We start from the raw sequence: 8,640 nt of genomic DNA, 5'->3' as shown, positions 1-8,640 counted from the left end.
TTTGAGAAAAGAGAATTACAGAACTTTTGGAAACATTAACTTCAAGTTTTAGTGAATTTGTTAATATGTTATGAATACTACGCAGACAGTCGTTCATAATAGATTCACCAACTTTTATATCATTACAGTTTACATATAAAACCAAATCATCTGCATAAAATAGGTGCTTAACAGAATGCGGAATTTCTTTCATAAAACAAACCAAACTTAGTATAAATGTAAGAGGAGATAATACAGAGCCTTGAGGAGTACCCTTTGTAGAAACTTTAGAACCTATTAAATTAGATCGAATTTTTAAAGTTAGAGATCTTTTATTAAGAAAATTAAATAACCAACGTAAAATATGCCCAGGAAACCCCAATATAGATAAACTTTTAATAATGCGTGATCAATGTTGTCAAATGCCCCTTTAATATCTAAAAAAACAGCTAATGTATACTGATTAGATCGAAAATTATTCTTAACATCGCCAATTAAGCAACTTAAGTTATCTATTGTACTTTTACCTTTCCGAAAACCGTATTGAGTACTTGGAATAAGTTTGCTGTTTTCTGTAAACCACTCTAGTCTATTTTTTAACATTGTTTCAAAAACTTTCGCGAAACAGGATGTTAAGGAAATAGGTCTATATGACTCAACGCAATTAGGATCCTTATAAGGTTTGAGAATTGGAACAACGTGTTGTGTTTTCCAAGTTGGAGGAATACAATTATTTTGCCATAAATCATTCAATATTTGCAATAGCCTTTGATTAAAGTAAAATAGCGGAAGATACGGCACGTCAATACTAATTGTCAGCTAATAAATGGCACTACACACTACTACATACAAAAAGACCCACACAGCTATGTAAATTTACGCTATTGAACGACAGGGACACACCGATTTATTACGACGGTAGTGCGAACGAGACAAACGCGCGCATCGAGATGAGCCTCTTTCCAAGTGTCATGTCAAAACTCTTTAATAAAGATTAAAAAAAAATGTCATTGCAAAGAATCAAGAAGCGTCAGCAGACAAATTGGAGTATAAGAATTATGCAACATATTTTTTATGAAAACAAAATAAATTACTTATTATTTATTACTTTACTATTTTGCACTGTGGAGCGATGTTTGGTTTGGTGTAAGTAGGGTTACCAAAAAAAACATAATTATAAGTATATTTTTTAATATTTATTACGTCTTATTTTTAAACTAAATTATGAACTTATTCACCAAAATTTAGATGAGGCACTTTTTGCCACAACTGTCAACAATATCTTATTTGATACAGACATTAGAAAAAAGCGCGTGGAGTTCCTCCGCGTGAAAGAAATGAAACTTCGTAAAATTGAAATGAAAATATAAGAGCTTGATGACATGTATCTCACTTAGGGTTGCAAAAAATACGGTTTTTTCTGGCTTAAAAAAACATGAATAAAAAAAACCGTGAAAAAAAAAAGTTTTTTTTTCTGGAGTATTTTTTTTCTAAAGTACGAAATCTCAAAATTTGCAAAGCAGTTAATACTTTTATACGTTTTTTTAGACTTAATGTTAACTATTAAACGAATTCAATCAAATTACTTTAAGTTCTGGTCTTATAAAAGTAACATTTACGAAATCTGTAGTTGGTAGTTATCACTATTTACTGTTGGCAACACGACCGCCTCTCCACGCTGCACGTATTAGCATCGGGGATTCCCCAATAAACGTTTGTATACTGAATGTTAATCGTATTGTATGTAATGTAATCGTATAAATGTACGTTATTGTTATTGAAACACGTTACAAGTCACGAAAAACCGTTATTGTCGAATTATTTGTTCATGTGAAAAAAAAAACATATTTAGAAAAAAAAAACCAATTTATCGGTTTTTTTTTCATAATTCTGAAAAAAAAAACATTTGTTTTTTTTTCCTATTTGCAACCCTAATCTCACTCACAACACACTATTACTTTTTGAAAATAGAATAGATGGCAGAAATTGATGGAACTAAAATAGTGACCTCATATTTTTTCTTTAAGACAAACTTTATTAAAATTGCTTACGATAGGGTACTTTCCTATACTTAGAATAATAGTTATTTACAAAACTTTTCCCCTCACTATAGCGAGAAAAGTCGAGGCGTCCAGTCTGGCTCTTGTCGTTGTTTACGCACTACAATACGCCTTTTGTGTCTGACAAGTTCATCTCCAGGAAAACTAGAAAACAAATAAACATATTTGGTGCGAGTGAATTAAAAAAAATCTTGTTGATAAGGCAAGCATTTTTGCAACAAACTTTAGTTGATCATCATTTTATTATTTGTAAATAAAAATAACAAAATAATGTACCACTAAAGTTTGTTGCAAAAATGAGGTCAAATATCATTTAACAAAAAAATAATATACCTAATCAATCAACAATCAATACCAGGTAAAAGTTTTATTATATGAATTATTTATTATGATCAACATTTTATGCTGACGCTACCGCGAAGGCCAATCTCAAAAGGCAATCTTTGAGCGTCATTAATTTATCATGCGTATTTGGTCGCACGTCAATGAAACTTATATTTCTATCCCGCTCTGCAAAATGGCCGTCAAAACAAAGACTGAATTTATAAATTATCTTAGAAAATAATTTTTTTCATGTACTTACGAGTGAAATGTGATTCCCTGCGATTTTTTTTTCCTTTTAGAATGGTTTGTGCAACGCATAAAAGCACACGAAAGCATTTTGGTTACGTTTTACCAATAAAAAATAATTTATAATTTCCTCACGTTACACGTCTCACAACATCCGATGCGCACGCAGTGCCGATTGCAACTGAAAGCAATCAAGCGACGGGAGCTTGATTTTTGAGGGCCACATTTGAGTGGCGCGTCACCTATCTTCCGCTATTTTACTTTAATCAAAGGCAATAGCACTTCTTTGGCGTGATTAGGTAAGTTTTTGATGACACTGTAAGAAATGAAATCAGGCCCAGGTGAAGTATCTTTTTTATTTTCTAGTGCAGCTAAAAACTCATTAAAAGAAAAGTTGTTAACCATCCATTGAGCCTCCGGGAGGCCACAATTCTCAAAGTACTCATTAAGGTCACCATTTGATATATGATTATCGTCGGAAGTAATCCTGTCTAAAAATAGTGTCGAATTATCTGGATTTTGAAACAGATTTGAAGATGATGAAACTAAATTAAGTTTTGCATGCTTGAATCGGCGTATGTGGTCCCAAATAATTTTACTCGATGTCATGCGATTAAAGGAAGAACAAAGATTAGACCAACACTCTCGTTTAATTTCAAATAGTTTTCTTTTCTTAAAGGCATCTAACTTTTTATATAAAATGTAGTTTTCTACAGATGGATATTTTTTGTATGATTGTAAGGCTATTTTGGCTCGTAAAACTACACATTCACATTCTTCATTCCACCAAGGAGTAGCTTTTAAATTTTTATTAAACTGGTAACATTTTTTAGGAAACGTCATTAATATGTCATGTAAAATACTCAAATACTTCGTATAATTTTCTAGAGGGTTATCTACAAACTGAAAAGCTTCATATTCAACATCACATAACTTTTTAAACTTGGCCCAGTCAATCTTTTTGAAATTTACATTAGCTAGTGAATTATCTTGACGAAGATTAATACCCGGACTCTTAGATATTGGAGTAGGCGAGTCAAAACTAAGCTAAGAGCTCGGGATGCGAATACTAAATCCAAAATATTACCTTGTTGGCCAAACGGAGCAAAAGTCGTGATCGTGCCGTCATTTAAACAAACAAAATCTGAATTTTCTATAAAAGCATGAAGAGCTTTACCTCTTCCATCATTTACTCTTGAACTCCAGGAGGAGTGATGTGCGTTGAAGTCACCTATTATGAGACGGTTATTGCTTACAAATTTTGAACATGAATCTTTTAATAAATCTATACTAAACTTACCATTTGGAGGTGGAGGTGCATATACACACAACAAATCTAGAAAAAAATTATTAATGTCAACAGTAATTAGAATATTTTGGAAATGGTACTGTGATGAAGTGTTGACAACACTAAACCTGAGTTTGGAACGGATAGCAATTGCAATGCCACTGTGGGGATGGTTAGAGTCTCTTCTAATGACAGTAAACCCAGGCAATTTTATAACTTTGCTAGGTGACAGCCAAGTTTCATTAATTAGTATGATGTCAACACTCTCATCACAGTTATGTAAAAAATGTATTAACTGACCTAATTTAGGAAATAGACTTCTGGAGTTCCAATGAAGTATTTTTAATTTTTTAAAACCTAACCTATCCATAATTTAAGTTGTGAAACTTGTTAAAAGCTGTTCTTTTACCATTTGGGAGGATATAGGGATAGGACCAGAGGAAGTATTATTGATTTCTTTTTTCTTCAATAACTCTACAATTGTTTTGGTAATTGCATTAAGAACAATATCAGAGTTCAGGATATCAGCAATCACAGCACGTCCTTGAGGTGTCTTAGCAGGTGGTTTTTGCATCTTACTATTTGAGGTATTATTGGTATTGTTTTTAGGTGTAACAGCTACTGCAGCTGCAGTAGCATAAGAGAATTTGCCACTGATCTTGTTCTTAATTTGAGCAATTTTTTCCGCCTTTACCGTACAAGAATATGAAACTGCCGAATGGGGTCCACTACAGTTTGAGCAGTTGAAGTCAGAAGGTGTGGGACATTCCTTGTAAAAATGTCCTGCCGAACAAATGGAACAAACTTGTGAACGTTTGCAAGCTCCACTACCGTGATTAAATTTGTAGCATCGGAAGCACTGCAGCAGTGGCCTGATGTACTCCTGTACAGGCATCCAGATGTGATCATAGATGACGTGGTCGAGTCTAGTTGCAGCCATAAATGTCACCAGAACAGTCGGAAGCGGTTTATATTGACCATTTTCTTGTTTTTTGGCAAATCGCTTCACACCGAGAACCATGCAGTCTGCTTTTAGTTCGTCAAGTAATGTCTCCTCGCTGAGATCAACGGGAGCACGAATTATTCCTTGGCATTCAATACTATCGTAGGGGATTGTTGCCTTCCAGTTGTTGGCTTGTAATAGAGCTTTGTTCAATAAAAATGCATTAGCATCTTTGGCACAACCAAAATAGACTTTTACATAAAAGTTACCCGCTGCTTTAACATACTGAACTCCAGTGACTTCTTTTAGTATCCTATTAACTTTGAGGATGTCCATGGGAATTTTATGCGTGGCCTCATTGGCATCGGACTGTAATAGAATAGCATATTCCTTTTTGGTCAGGTCTTCGTATATAGGATTGTGATCTTTGAAAAGACCACGCCTGCTTCGTATGTAAGTCATTTTTTGTTTACGTGATGTGCACGTATCATCAGAATCCGGTGTTTCTCTGTTTTTCTTTCTTTTTGAAGAAACTTTGGCGGTGTCTGTTTCCATGGGGGAGGGGCCGCCGCCCGCACCCCCGTTTCCCGAGCTCATCAAAGGTTTATTTCAAGAATTTCAATTTGTAGTTAGTTTTAATGATAAAGATGACAAAATTATGTAGGTTTTGCTAGTAAAAAAGGACTTAAAACCCAATTAATGAAAAATTTTCAAAAAAGCCGCCTTGCTGTTTCGGTTTCCCGCCTTTTCCATCACACTTATCACAGTTCGTAGCAAAGTAGCAAAGATATTAAAAATTTCATGGCTTAGTCTATGGTTCGTAGTCATTCACTATGGTTGACAGTGACACCTTGACAGTCAGACATACCGGACTGTTTGAGCTGACTGTTAAAACTTTTTTTAGAAATGATTTTGTCGTTTTCTTAGGTGTATGAAACAACACATGTGACGTCACGAAGCTGTGTCTTGACGTTTGTAACTTACGCTCTTTCTGCTCGAAGTAGTAATAAGAAGGGATTTTCTCATTAAAATAGCAGTTTTTGGAAAAATAAAAAAATACTTGCATCTTTTAGTATTGAGTTCTTTCAAACCAATCAATAAAAAGTAGTACTCAAAAATATGAAATGTTGTCAATTCCATTAACTACTATTTTAATAACAAAACTACCGTGAGATACTGCATGACATATTAAACATGTAAGATCGGGTCACTCACGTAAAATTATCGGAGATCGCTCGACCGACACGTGTGTGTTTGAAAATGCTCCTCGTTACGGAGCGAAACATATCGATCGATCTTCAACAGTGAGTGACCCGATTTTACATGTTAAAACGGATATGATTTTTTTTATCTAAAAAAATATTGTTTTATTCTTATTTATCACGTCTAGACTTTGAGATAAAACAACAGGCATCTAATTCAATATTTAGTCCGAAGCAATATTTGATTGCTGGAGTGTTTGATTTCCCTTTACGTTAATGAGGTTTAGCGTTTCAACGCCATCAATGGCGACGGGATAAAATGTAAAGCGATACTCCAATTATCTGGCTTCAACTGAGCCTCCGCGTGAGTCACAAGAGACCAGCGATTATGGGGCATACAGATTTAGTAAAATGATTTAGTAAATGGATAATTTCTTTCTAAAAGTATTGCGTATTCGTAAGTTTTAAAGTATTCCGTTTTTCTTATTTGACCCTACTGAAAACTTTTTTCCCGCTTGTACGAATGTTGTCTAAAATTGAATAAATTGGTTTTGGATTCCCTTGGCTTTTGAGGAGAGATATAACCAATTAACCATACTATAAAATCTGCATGGCTCTTAAAACAGAACAAAAAGTCCTTCATTAACAATAATTGAGGATACTGAAGAGATAGGGTCAAATAAGAAAAACGGAATACTTTAAAACTTACGAATACGCAATACTTTTAGAAAGAAATTATCCATTTACTAAATCATTTTACTAAATCTGTATGCCCCATAATCGCTGGTCTCTTGTGACTCACGCGGAGGCTCAGTTGTAGCCAGATAATTGGAGTATCGCTTTACATTTTATCCCGTCGCCATTGATGGCGTTGAAACGCTAAACCTCATTAACGTAAAGGGAAATCAAACACTCCAGCAATCAAATATTGCTTCGGACTAAATATTGAATTAGATGCCTGTTGTTTTATCTCAAAGTCTAGACGTGATAAATAAGAATGAAACAATTTTTTTTTAGATAAAAAAAATCATATCCGTTTTAACATGTAAAATCGGGTTGAAGATCGATCGATATGTTTCGCTCCGTAACGAGGAGCATTTTCAAACACACACATGTCGAGCGATCTCCGATAATTTTACGTGAGTGACCCGATCTTACATGTTTAATATGTCATGCAGTATCTCACGGTAGTTTTGTTATTAAAATAGTAGTTAATGGAATTGACAACATTTCATATTTTTGAGTACTACTTTTTATTGATTGGTTTGAAAGAACTCAATACTAAAAGATGCAAGTATTTTTTTATTTTTTCAAAAACTGCTATTTTAATGAGAAAATCCCTTCTTATTACTACTTCGAGCAGAAAGAGCGTAAGTTACAAACGTCAAGACACAGCTTCGTGACGTCACATGTGTTGTTTCATACACCTAAGAAAACGACAAAATCATTTCTAAAAAAAGTTTTAACAGTCAGCTCAAACAGTCCGGTATGTCTGACTGTCAAGGTGTCACTGTCAACCATAGTGAATGACTACGAACCATAGACTAAGCCATGAAATTTTTAATATCTTTGCTACGAACTGTGATAAGTGTGATGGAAAAGGGCGGGAAACCGAAACAGCAAGGCGGCTTTTTTGAAAATTTTTCATTAATTGGGTTTTAAGTCCTTTTTTACTAGCAAAACCTACATAATTTTGTCATCTTTATCATTAAAACTAACTACAAATTGAAATTCTTGAAATAAACCTTTGATGAGCTCGGGAAACGGGGGTGCGGGCGGCGGCCCCTCCCCCATGGAAACAGACACCGCCAAAGTTTCTTCAAAAAGAAAGAAAAACAGAGAAACACCGGATTCTGATGATACGTGCACATCACGTTAACAAAAAATGACTTACATACGAAGCAGGCGTGGTCTTTTCAAAGATCACAATCCTATATACGAAGACCTGACCAAAAAGGAATAGGCTATTCTATTACAGTCCGATGCCAATGAGGCCACGCATAAAATTCCCATGGACATCCTCAAAGTTAATAGGATACTAAAAGAAGTCACTGGAGTTCAGTATGTTAAAGCAGCGGGTAACTTTTATGTAAAAGTCTATTTTGGTTGTGCCAAAGATGCTAATGCATTTTTATTGAACAAAGCTCTATTACAAGCCAACAACTGGAAGGCAACAATCCCCTACGATAGTATTGAATGCCAAGGAATAATTCGTGCTCCCGTTGATCTCAGCGAGGAGACATTACTTGACGAACTAAAAGCAGACTGCATGGTTCTCGGTGTGAAGCGATTTGCCAAAAAACAAGAAAATGGTCAATATAAACCGCTTCCGACTGTTCTGGTGACATTTATGGCTGCAACTAGACTCGACCACGTCATCTATGATCACATCTGGATGCCTGTACAGGAGTACATCAGGCCACTGCTGCAGTGCTTCCGATGCTACAAATTTAATCACGGTAGTGGAGCTTGCAAACGTTCACAAGTTTGTTCCATTTGTTCGGCAGGACATTTTTACAAGGAATGTCCCACACCTTCTGACTTCAAGTGCTCAAACTGTAGTGGACCCCATTCGGCAGTTTCATATTCTTGTACGGT

The 8,640-nt window shown here is 34.9% G+C and overlaps 1 long non-coding RNA gene across 1 annotated transcript; it reads right to left on the bottom strand.

Annotated features, from left to right (window-relative positions):
* Window positions 1–1,898: 1,898 nt before the first annotated feature.
* Window positions 1,899–2,751, bottom strand: LOC125224999. Its single transcript, XR_007176943.1, has 2 exons — window positions 2,623–2,751; window positions 1,899–2,183 (listed from the first exon to the last, which is right to left on the bottom strand). It is a non-coding gene; the product is annotated as an uncharacterized LOC125224999 (long non-coding RNA).
* Window positions 2,752–8,640: the final 5,889 nt, after the last annotated feature.

Source organism: Leguminivora glycinivorella, chromosome 3 (assembly GCF_023078275.1).
Source record: "Leguminivora glycinivorella isolate SPB_JAAS2020 chromosome 3, LegGlyc_1.1, whole genome shotgun sequence".
Taxonomy (NCBI): domain Eukaryota; kingdom Metazoa; phylum Arthropoda; class Insecta; order Lepidoptera; family Tortricidae; genus Leguminivora; species Leguminivora glycinivorella.
This window is presented reverse-complemented; position numbering and strand designations above follow the sequence as displayed.